This window comes from Sorex fumeus, unplaced genomic scaffold, assembly GCF_029834395.1.
Source record: "Sorex fumeus unplaced genomic scaffold, SorFum_2.1 ptg000037l, whole genome shotgun sequence".
NCBI lineage: Eukaryota > Metazoa > Chordata > Mammalia > Eulipotyphla > Soricidae > Sorex > Sorex fumeus.
In genome coordinates, this window is record NW_026606094.1 from 25,101,107 (window position 1) to 25,112,918 (window position 11,812).

The window sequence follows — 11,812 nt, forward strand, 5'->3', positions numbered from 1 at the left end:
TCAATGATATATGGAGCAAGGGAAGGAGAACCACCATAGGGAAAGGAAACCAAGGTTAGAAATGTGTAGTGTGGGAGAATAGGGGTGGGAGGTAGAAGGATGGAGTGTCTTATGCCATACATACACCTAGAGGACATAGAAAGTTCATTACTTGCATTAAGTATTTCTTGAAGAGCAAGAAGTTTCCCACATAGTTATGAAAATGGATAGAGTGAGAAAGGGGTTATGGGTGTGTCTGGTTTAGGTTTCATAACTGGCTGAAGAGTAGAACTGAGGTGAGAGTACTTTCACCCAGGACATGATTTACATTACTTAGACATCCCAGCAGTACTCAAGAAGAGGAGTTGCTGGGCTTATTAACTTAAGGTGTGGGTCTTGAGGGGAAGAGGGGAAGCATAGCTTGAAAACTGTTAGCTATTACATCAAAATATTTATTTGCTGGATGGAGCGATAGCACAGTGGATAGGGTGTTTGCCTTGCACACAGCCAGCCTGCCCAACCCAAGTTTGATTCCTCCACCTCTCTCGGAGAGCCCGGCAAGCTACCGAGAGTATCTCACCCGCACGGCAAAGTCTCGCAAGCTACCTGTGACATATTCAATATGCCAAACACAGTAACAACAAAGTCTCACAATGGAGACTTTACTGGACCCACTTGAGAAAATTGATGAATAATGGAAGGACAGTGACAGTGATTTATTTGGTAGTATCAGAGGATTTCAAGAGGACTGCAAACACTCTTTAAATATATAACATATAAGTATTCTTTTTAATATACTGTATGACATGGTTAGTAGTCTAGACAGCATAGAAGTCAATTCTCCCATGAGACATAAGTGTTGGGTTCTATACATTTGAGGTATACTGTGGCTAATTTATTTCATTTATATTTTCTTTTTTAAAGACTTGATCAAGTGTGATATATGATAAAAATAGGAGAGCATTTTGTCCTAATTTTTCTTGGTGACATATAAAATGATATATAAATATCCTAGTACATCGTGAGTCAATAATTTATGATGATTATCTGAGTTTTCTTTTTTTTTAAAAAAATAAGAATTGTGCTGGAGTGATAGGACAGTGGGTAAAGCAGTTGCCATATCTGCAGCTAATCCCAGTTTGATCCCAGGAGGCACATATGGTCCTCTGATCACCACTAGTAGTGGTCCCTGAACACAAAACCAGGAGTAAGCCCTTACCATTGCCAAGTGTGGCCCTACCCTCCAGCCCCACATCAAATTTCTTCTAGGTACACACTCACATTTTTGCTTTTTGGGAAGTTATTTAAAATATTTTTTTAAATTATTTTAAATGTTTCTTCTGGTATTTGTCTTTTTCTCTGAGTTGTATTCTATGTTGCCGTCTTCTGATTTCTAGTTAAACTTATTGATTGAATTTTCAAAAAAGACAACTTTTTCATACTTTTACTCTTTTACAATAATCATGTGTATCCTCTTTTATTCCTCCTTCTACTCATTATAAATTTTAGTTACATCAATATTCATCATGTATAGTATTATGGTTGTGTTGCCATTACTCCCTTCAAGCCATATAATACAATATAAATTTGTTTTCTTTTTGTTCAATTTTTTGTTGTCCCAGTAATCAGTCATCATTTTCATCTTTTGGTTTAGTTTTTTGTTTCTGTCAGTGCTTTAAATGGCCTAGTAGGTCTGTATTTCTTCACAATTCAAATACTTAGACACTCCATCAGAGACCATTTTGTGAAGCTGTTTTGCTGAATATGACTTGTTTCATCCTCATTGGATTTGGATTTTTTTTGCCCTTCATCAACTGCCATCAGAGATCATAATTTCTGAATTATACACTTCCCCTTATCTTGACATATTTGTTTTGGTAATAATCTCACAAGATATACAAGAGAGGCGAATATTTTGAGACCTTGTATGTGGTAAAATATCTTTGGTTTCATGTCAATATTTTGTCTGAATATAGAATTTTAGGAAAGTTATCCCCATCCCAATTTCAAAGTATTAACCATTTATTGTCTTTTAGATGCCACTTTTGCAATAGAAAGAAGTCAGTTGCCATTTGATTCTAGATAACTTCAATGTATTATTCGCATCCTCATCTTAGGGACTTCAGAGAATCTCTTTCTTTCCTGGATTATGGAATTCTGTAAACTTTTCTTGGATTCTCATGATTTAGAGACTTTTATCTTAAAATTCAGGGAATCAATTCTTTGACAGTTCATCCTTATCTCTTCTTTTCTGGAACAGCTATGATTTGAATTTGGATCTTTTAGAATTCTCTTCTTTTGGTTTCGCTTTTTAGTATATTTCCTCAGGTTTTTCACTTAACCCTTTTGACTATTTTTTACAAAATACTTTTTTTCTTAAAAATTTTAATATCACTTACAAATTTATTGTGCTTTCTGAATACCCCTCCCAGCCCCCTTCTCAGCTTCCTATTCCTGTTTCTGAGTACATCATCTTTTATGGACACCCCTCCTAACGATAATAGTTTTGTTATTTAGAAAACATTTGCCCTTAAATTGTGTTTCTTCTCAATTCGTCTGTGTAGTGGTATTGTTGTTGGATTCTTTGCATGGAAACCTTTCTTAAATAAGTGGTGATACTTGATATCAGCTGCACTTATAAGCTGCCAAGCTGCTGGTTTAAAATTATGCTGAGAGTTGAGGGACTTGATTTTTTGATAGAGAGTCTGACTATAGACTCATCAGGCTGGTCTTGGTTTTATTGTTCAACTCCCAACTAACTCAGTATCTTGTCTTTTCTCTTGATCTGATTACTTTCTCCAGAAAGAAAATTTCCAACCAAGTACAGCTTGTGAAATCTCTCATAAATTCTTTCCAACAAGGTGGTACTCTGTGTAACCTTTATCAATTTACGATACAACATCTAGAAAAATTAGATATTTATGCATACAACACACCATATACATTTTTAACTGGTCTTCAATAAACACCACTAATAGAAACTTAGTATCTACTCATGTATACCTATATTCTTCCCCCTAAACCAATGACCACCACAAAAATGGTGCTCAGTAGATAAGTTGAATAAAAATGAACATATATAGAGATGTTTAGGGGTAAGATTTTTTTTCTTCTAAAAAAGTCTCTCCATACCTGACAGATTCTTAGCACCTACATTTTTACTCTAAGTTAGCTCTGATGTCATTACAGGTAGTAAAATTTTAAAGAATGTTCTCTCATTTTCAGGAAGATAGGAGTTTACAAATTGATTGCCTTATTTGAGTTTTTAAAAGAATGATTGTTTTGTTTTCTTTATCTGAAATAGGCTATGCATAACAAATTAGCCATTTGAAAACTGATAATGAAACAGTAAGATATCCTTGCACAACAAAAGCAGAGGTTTTTAAAGGTGTATTTAAACCTAGTATTTATGCCTAGTCAGGCTTGGTAATATCCTCCTCTGCTTACACAGCATTGAAAAAGGGTAGGAAATTTCCTAACCCTTTATGAACTTGAACATGTTATATCATACAAAAAATAACTATAACTCTTAAAATCATAGTTTAAACGTCATTTAAAAATATTTTAAGTATTTGCTTATCTTTTTTCATCTACCTAGTTCCACACTCCTTATTATAGTATATGACTCTTAAGGAAGTCAGAGGCATTCCTCCTATTGCTTCCTGCTTAGCTGAATCAACACTTCCGGAAACTGTGACTAATAAAAACCACAGCCCATGGTGTACTCAAATTTTAAAATCCTAGTTAGCTTTAACAACATGATTAAAACTATACATGCTTACAGAATGAGTAATTTTATACAAAAACAAGTCAAACTTCAATAATTGTTAGCTTATTTTGATTTAAAATATTATTTACCAATTTACTTACTTGTTCTGAGACCATGGTGGTATCAGTGAAAGCATTTGGTCTATAGAATCCTTAATGCCCTTTGGTTTCCTATTCATGGTTCAAAAATATGAATAAAAATATGCGATCTCAGAAAGGTAATCTAACAGATACAGCATCTGTCAACAGTTTTTTTTGATAACTAATTATCACTGTATCACTGTCATTCTGTTGTTCGTCGCATTTACTCGAGCAGGTGCTAGTAACGTCTCTATTCCTCCCAGCCTGAGATTTTAGCAGCCTCTCCTTACTCGTCTTTCCCAACAATTGGAGGCTCTTTCAGGGTCAGGGGAATGAGACCTATTATCGTTACTGTTTTTGGCATATCAAATACACCACAGGGAGTTTGCCAGGCTCTGCTCATGTGGGAACTAATTATCATATGGACCAAATAATCTTGAAGAAAAAAAGAAAATTTACTTCAGAGGAGTATCTATTCCAATAGAGTCACTGTTCCATTGTTTTTGTTTTGAACTATCATAATATCTTCTCCCAGAAAGAGGATACAGAAGAGAAAATCCATTCTAGGTGCCTCATCTTTATTGACATTTTTGCCCATAAAGTTGACTTCCTTTGATTACTAGCCATCTCAGTACAGTAAACGAGGAGGAATAATCGATATACTTATCATGGGCCTGGCAGAAATGATAGACAAGATTTGGTGGATTTAACACTTGATCCCAAGCAGAAGAATATTTGGTTCCAAGGCAAGTGTCTTAAAAACATCATTTTAACATGTGGTTTTCCCTATATTTCCTTCAGTTTTGAGCTCCTTGCTCTCTTGCTTCCATTGTTAATTCTAACCAGCACCATTTAATGAAAAGAATAAGTACAGCAGACTCTCTCTACCCTTATGGTAATTCTAAGCAATACCATTTAATGACAAGAACAAGATCAGCAGACTATTTCTAACCTTTGATGGACTGTTAAAGCATTTGGTATGTTTGACAACCTCCCTCCCCTAGACTTCTCTGATGTTTTAGTGATTCCCTCTCATCGTCTAATTTCTGCCATTTTTTAGTCTATTAACATAACCTTTTACCATGTTCGAGTTTCTTTAATTTTCATGTCCAAGGAAAAATATTTCCCCAAACATGTAATTCCTTTAAAGATAATATTATATTTGTATAATTTTCACTATCAAACTCCACCGAAGAATATTAAAACATTTTCTGAGCCTCTTTATTTCTCATTGCTTTATAGATTACCATGATCAGACTTCAATTCCAACAACCTAGTGACTTGGTTCATAAATCAGGTCATAAATGACTTTCTACCCATATTAAATCCTCCAGCGCAGGGTCCCGGGTTTTAGGGCTGCAGTTCCTCTAAGTAAGCCCACAGGGCGTCACGCGGGCCCATATCTCCAGGGCCATGCAGTTCTTCGGAAGGTCCCCGGGTGTCCCCCTGTTCTTTGGGGCCCAGGCGGGGCCCACCAGCCCCTTGACTACTTTGACTCCTGCCTTGCATCAGTGCTGCAAAACAACGCTGGAGGTAGGAGACGAGACTCCTTCGCTTCCTCTCTTGGAGAACAGATATACTATTGCTGTTCGGGATTTTTGCTGAAATAGTTGCGCCGTCACTGTCAGAGCTAGCGCTGACCAGCTCTGGTTCTTCCGGCCGGAGTCCAGATGAGGTCATTGACCACCTAGAGCTTCCGACTTTTTCTCTTCTGTCGATCTCTCTGCCTCTGTTTCTCTAATATCCACCACTCCTCCTCCTGTCCACTCTCGCTGCTTCCTCTGCTGCTGCTGCATCCCGGGGACCTCTCCTTCCATCCTCATCACAGTGGCCTGAGTTTGGTCCATTCTGTGTCCCCGCCCTTTGGTTCTTTCTGCTCTCTGATTGGCTGGCGTGTCTCATCCTTCGATGTGGCTCCCAGGAAGTCACTGATGGTTTGGATTCCCCAAACCCCCTGTCCTGCTACCCTTATGGATCTGGACACCTGTTCTCCTAGTGCGTCCACCTGCTGGTGGCCAGCGAGGGTTTAATTCCGATTTTGATCACAGGCGATTGAGCAGAAAGTTGTTGTATAAACACCAGAGACTTCGCCACCGAATCCTCTTGCAGTACATTGTTTTGGGAAACTGGGTTCTATAGAGGTGACAGTGTGGGGAGGGAGGGGCGGCCGAGGGGGGGTTGGCATTGCGAAATGCAGCTGTTCTGACAGGAAAGAGGTGTGGGATGTGCCTTAGCCTGGGCTAACAGCAAGCTTGAACAGGGGTTGAATGCTGTTTCTTTGGGCCCTCTTGGATGGCTCTCTACCTGCTTTGAATGACTTGTCTATATTTTGGTTTTGCACATTTTGAATGCCCTTGTTCTAATTGTACACATTTAAAGATTTTTTCACATTTCAAACTGCCATTGTCTTAATTCAGCTTTATTGATTCTGGGGGCCCAAGCTGTGTTTGACTTTTGCATGTTTTGCGTACAAACCATATGGAACTGACTTTGCTAACTTTGATTTTTTGTTTTAGTTCAACTTTAGTGATCCTGGGGGCTTATTTTTTGTTTTAATTTTGCGCCTTTTAAGTACAAACCATGTGAAATGGTCTTTGCCAACTTTGGTTCTTTGTGACAGGGGTTCAGGGGACCAGTGGGATGTTGGGGATCAAACTCACGTCAGCTGCGTGCTAGGCAAGTGCCCTAGCCATGTTCCTATCACCCTGGCCCTCTTTGGTTTGTTCATGTGCTCTGGCTTGCCCGACTGTAGATTTGGTGAGTCCAGAACTGACCACAGAAGTGCCTGAGTGTCACTGCACTGATATCAGAGGTTCCATGTTGTCATTATTAACCCTAAGTGATTTAGGACTTATCAGTGAATGGCCCCTTTTTCTCCCCCCGGAGAAGCTTAAAGTGCTCAGGGGACCTTATGGGATGCTGGGAATCAAACCCTGGTCAGCCGCATACAAGGGAAACACCCTACTCACTGTGCTATTGCCCCACCACCTTGTGTTTATCTTTAACCTTTCCTTTGTGCTTTATCTCTCATTGTTACATTGTTACAATCCCTAATCAGTCTTGGGTACTTATAAGTCAAAACTTGTGGTGATTCTGGACTTTGTAGGGAATTACTTGCTTCTCTATTTCCCTATAACCTTTTCATACTTTACTATAGGGGCTGGAGCGATAGCACAGCAGTTAGGGTGTTTTCCTTGCACGCAGCCAACATGGTCAACTGGAGTTCGATTCCTCTGCCCCTCTCGGAAAGCCCAGCAAGTTACTGAGAGTATCTTGTCCCCATGGCATGACGTATTCAATATGCCAAACACAGTAACAAGTCTCACAATGTTACTGGGCCCGCTCGAGCAAATCGATGAACAATGGGAAGATAGTGATAGTGATAGTGACCATATATATAGCTACTATCGGTAGTTTGCTGGGCTCTCCTAGAGGTATACATATATATATATATATATATATATATATATATGTATAGTAAGTAAAGTAAAGTAAAGGCCCTCCCGTTTTTCATCGATTTGCTCGAGCGGGCCCAGTAACATCTCTGTATAAGCTACCGATAGTATCCCGCCCACATGGGCAGAGCCTGACAAGCTCCCCATGGTGTATTTGATATACCAAAAACAGTGACGATAACGGGTCTCATTCCCCATGACCCTGAAAGAGCCTCCAATTGTTGGGAAAGACGAGTAAGGAGAGGCTGGTAAAATCTCAGGGCTGGGAGGAATGTAGACATTGCTGGTGTCCGCTTGAGTACATCGATGAACAACGGGATGACAATGATACAACGATAGTGATTAAATCCTTGCCTTACTTATTTCTTTCTTTCTTTTCCTTTTTTCATGTTTTGGTTTTTGAGCCTCACCTGGCTGTGCTCTGGGTTCAGTCCTGGTTCTACACTCAGGGATCACTTGGGCAAGGTTTGGGGGACCTTATGGGGTGCCAGGGATTGAATTTAGGTCAGCAGTGTTTAAGGTAAGTGTACCTTAACCACTGTACCTTAACTTCTTTTTCTAGCACTTGACCATATTGATCATTCCTTCCAAAGACTGTCTTTCTTGACTTTCTTGACATGCTCTTGGTGAGTTTTCCTCTAGTTTCTCTGGACATTCTTTTTCTCACTCCACCTTCTCCATTGCTCACTCTTAGATCTTGGTTTCCCATCATTTCAGACCTTTTCTCCTCTGAACCCTTAAACAATCTAAGCAGAAACTTACCCTTTTCCGTGGTTATAAGCACCCTACCCATGTTGTTCATCAGTATATTATTACAGAGGTCATCAAATACTTTCAGTTGCTGCCACTATTGCTTTGAGAAATATCACAATACCCCTCATAACAAACCATGTAGTTTTGAAAACATGGCGTCAAGGGACCCTATCCTCAGGATAACTTTCTCCTTTTGGAACTATATCTCTGTCACTCTTATGGATTAAATATTGGTATCAAAATTATCTTAACTCTTCCTTGAAAGACGAGAAACTCACATGACTTATTTGTGCTTTAGTATGGGTGTTTGAAGATGGGGAGAGAAAAGGTACCTTCTTAAAAGATGTTTTTTCAATTCAGATGTAACATATCTAAAACTAATTTTGATATCTTTTCCATTACTTTCTACCCTGTATCTGCTTCTTTTCATTTATTTCTCAACTTGATAAATACCACTATCTGACCAGTTACTCAGACCTGGAAGCAGGATGTGCAATATTAGTTCCTCCTCTCCCCTTTTGACAAAGCAATTCTGTTTTTTACTGATATAAGCACTGTTGCCTACATCATTCTGAAAAAAAAAAAACTTATAAAAAATGTTCTGTGATGTATTTGCATCTACCCATACCTCATTTATCTCTTCTACCTTCAAAGTCACTCTTTCTTGGCTTCTGTGACACTGCTTTTGGCATTTTTTGCTCTTATCCCTCCTGTTTTCTCCAATTTTGCTTCTTCTAGTCTGTCCACATTGTTACCAGGAAATCAGTGAACTTTAGATATACTTAATCTTGTCTCCAACTAAAAACCTTTTTAAAAAATTAAAAATATTTTTCTCTTCCTATGTTGCTGTGATGGTCAAGGGTCATACACTTGTTTGTGGTGCTTGTACATTTTAGTTGCAGACTTCATATGCACTTGGTCTCAGTGCTCCAGATATCACATAATTTGTTGTGCCACCAAAGACCACAAATTACTGTGCCTCTAAGGATCACACTGTGTACAGGCAGTCCCTGGAGCTGTCTTCGGGGAGCCCTTAGAAATTTTTTGATGAAGAGTTTTCCAATGATTTTATGAGCTTAACCTTTATGTGCTTTCAGAGACTTTCCTCCTCCTCGCCCTTTCTCATTTCCTGTCATCTTCTGGCCTTTATATACATGTCTCTTCATGTCTTCTTGTAGATGATGTTTTTTTTTATCTGTAATGCCTCTTCTTGCCTCCACCCTTCTCCATCCATTGCCACCTCAACCTCTACTCATCAAGCTTGAATTAAGTTCAGTATAATTTAAAAGTGCATTATAGTATGACACATCCACAAGAATGACTAAATTAAGACTATCACAGCAACTATTGATGAGTATGTGAGATCATCACAGCCTAAATATATTGCTGGTAAGAGAATAAAATTGATTCAGTCACTTTAGAAAATTGAAATCAATGAAAGTTAAACAAACATATCCCAAGTCATTTATGAATCAGTTCCTGTTAGAAAGAATTGGCTTCACCACCATGCTCCTATAGCATTTTACTATAGCGCTTATTTTTTTATTATATTTTGAGGGGGTGGGGCTGAGTCATACTGACTATTCTCAGAGTTCAATGCTGGCTCTGCCAAGGATCACTCCTGGAGAAGCTCAGGAGACTATATGAATTGCCAGAGATTGAGCCCAGACCAGATGTATGTAAAGCAAGCATCCTAACCACTGTCCTATATCTTTGTCCCTCTCATACTTTATTATATTTTCTTGTCTTTTTGTTTTCCCCCCATTATACTTCTTGGTATTTTAGAAGTAAGGTATAAGTTTTGATGTTTGAAGACACTGGTACAGCTCTGCTTCATAATAGATACTCAATAAAACCTTACCAAGTGGATTAGTAAGCCTAAAAGAAATAGAAATTAATTCTTGATGGCTATTTTAATTCAATTTATTCCATTAGGAGCTTGTATGATTTATTCTGATAGGAAGTAAAAATTATTTATATCCATATGCTTCCCCGTTAAATGAATGATCAAAACTTTAAAATTAGATTTTGAATTATCAGTATTAAATCACCTTTCTCTAAAAACATAAAATAAAATTAAATGAGACCAGCATGCCATACCACTTACCTAGCAACAATGGGCCAAAAGAGAACAGCTGCATCAAGATCCTCCTAGAGGAAGGTCATTCCAGATTAATGACAGGTTATAGAAGCATTGATGGTGTCAAAATTATTTTAGATTCCTGCCTGATGACTTTCTACAGCTTAAAATAGGCTGAAGTATAAAATAAGACACTGGCAACCAAACACAGTAAAGATCATCTAAGGAAACAAAAGAGACTAGCAGCTACCTGGAATGAGTCATCTGATACAATAGAATGATGGATTTAGCTCCACATTTTTTGAAAAATAGGCAAAAAAAAGGAAGCAATTACACCACAGAGGCTCTGTATTGGTCGAAGGACACATAAATTCACCACATATACTCAAACCAAAGTTTGAGCTTATCTGCTCCTGAGATGGGTTTCCAGCACTCTGACTGCCTTCTCTTACCAGGGGTAGGAGGTGGTAGAAGTATTTCCACACCTGATAGGTGTATAAAATATGGGGAGCAAAAATAGTTGGGATACCCAAGTTTCAGATGGCATCAATGACAAGGAGTATATTGTTTAAACACTCAGGAAATCTCATCAATGAACAGTAGTAAAAAATAATAAACTACCTCTGTAACGTCTGATCAAAGAGTGAAATCATAAAATTTACATTCCCGTGGTACTCTGTAGTGTTTTAGGATACAGAAGAGCTATGGGTAAGAGTTTTGGTTTATGAGTGAATTGAGGAAGAACATCTTTCTCTAATCAGTGTGTCTGTAATCTAAAAAGAGAAAAGGAAAGAGAACAGTTTGGAAAGAGATGTTTTCTGATCCTTTTATCTCTTATGGAAATCTCTCTCTCTTTTTTTTTAACAAAGTGTTTTGCTCAAAACTTTTCTTGACCCTAGGAGGCTACAATAAATGACAGCTCATAAGCTGAGTCACGAAAATCCTTTCTACCCTGCTTCCTCATTCTCCTTGTTAGCACCACGCACATGATGGCAGCTAGGGTTAGTTTTCTTTTAGAAGCCTCTTAACTATAAGTACAGTGAGGATAGGAAGCTAGTAAAGCAACTACAAGCTCTTTCCTGATATAAAAGATGCATAGACACTGACTGGCAAAAGACAGAAGGTGACTCTTTGAATCAGAAGGACTTTGCCTCAGGGACAGCAAGAACACTTATGAATATAGTGTGGTCCCCCAAACATAGCAGAGCAGGGCCTTGAATAACATTACTATATTTGACATCATTTACATAATTCTGGTGAAAAAAGTAATCCTGATGGGATGAATAAAATATGTTGTTCAAGGACCTGGTTTTATATGTTCTGTTAAAGTGAATAAGAATCAATAGTTGATGTTAAGTGAGAACTTACTGCCATTCTGGGTATTAAGTGGATGGACTCCTTGCTCCTTGCATCCTTCCTTACCATACATTGATCAAATAAAATATTGAAAGAAAAACTTAGATTCCTTCAGCAGAAATTTGAAGATTTCCTCTTTAAGATACTGATCAACCTAAGAGACTAGCCAACAGGTAATAATTTAGGATTCCCCAAAAGTGGGTATGTCTCTATCTAACCAGTGAAGTTTAAAATCTCTGTCCATATGCAATTGTTGTCCATTTTTTCCATCCTGAAATATAATCAAAGACTCAAGGGTCACCAGATGATTGAGAAAAGTCCCTTACATGAACTAATGTTT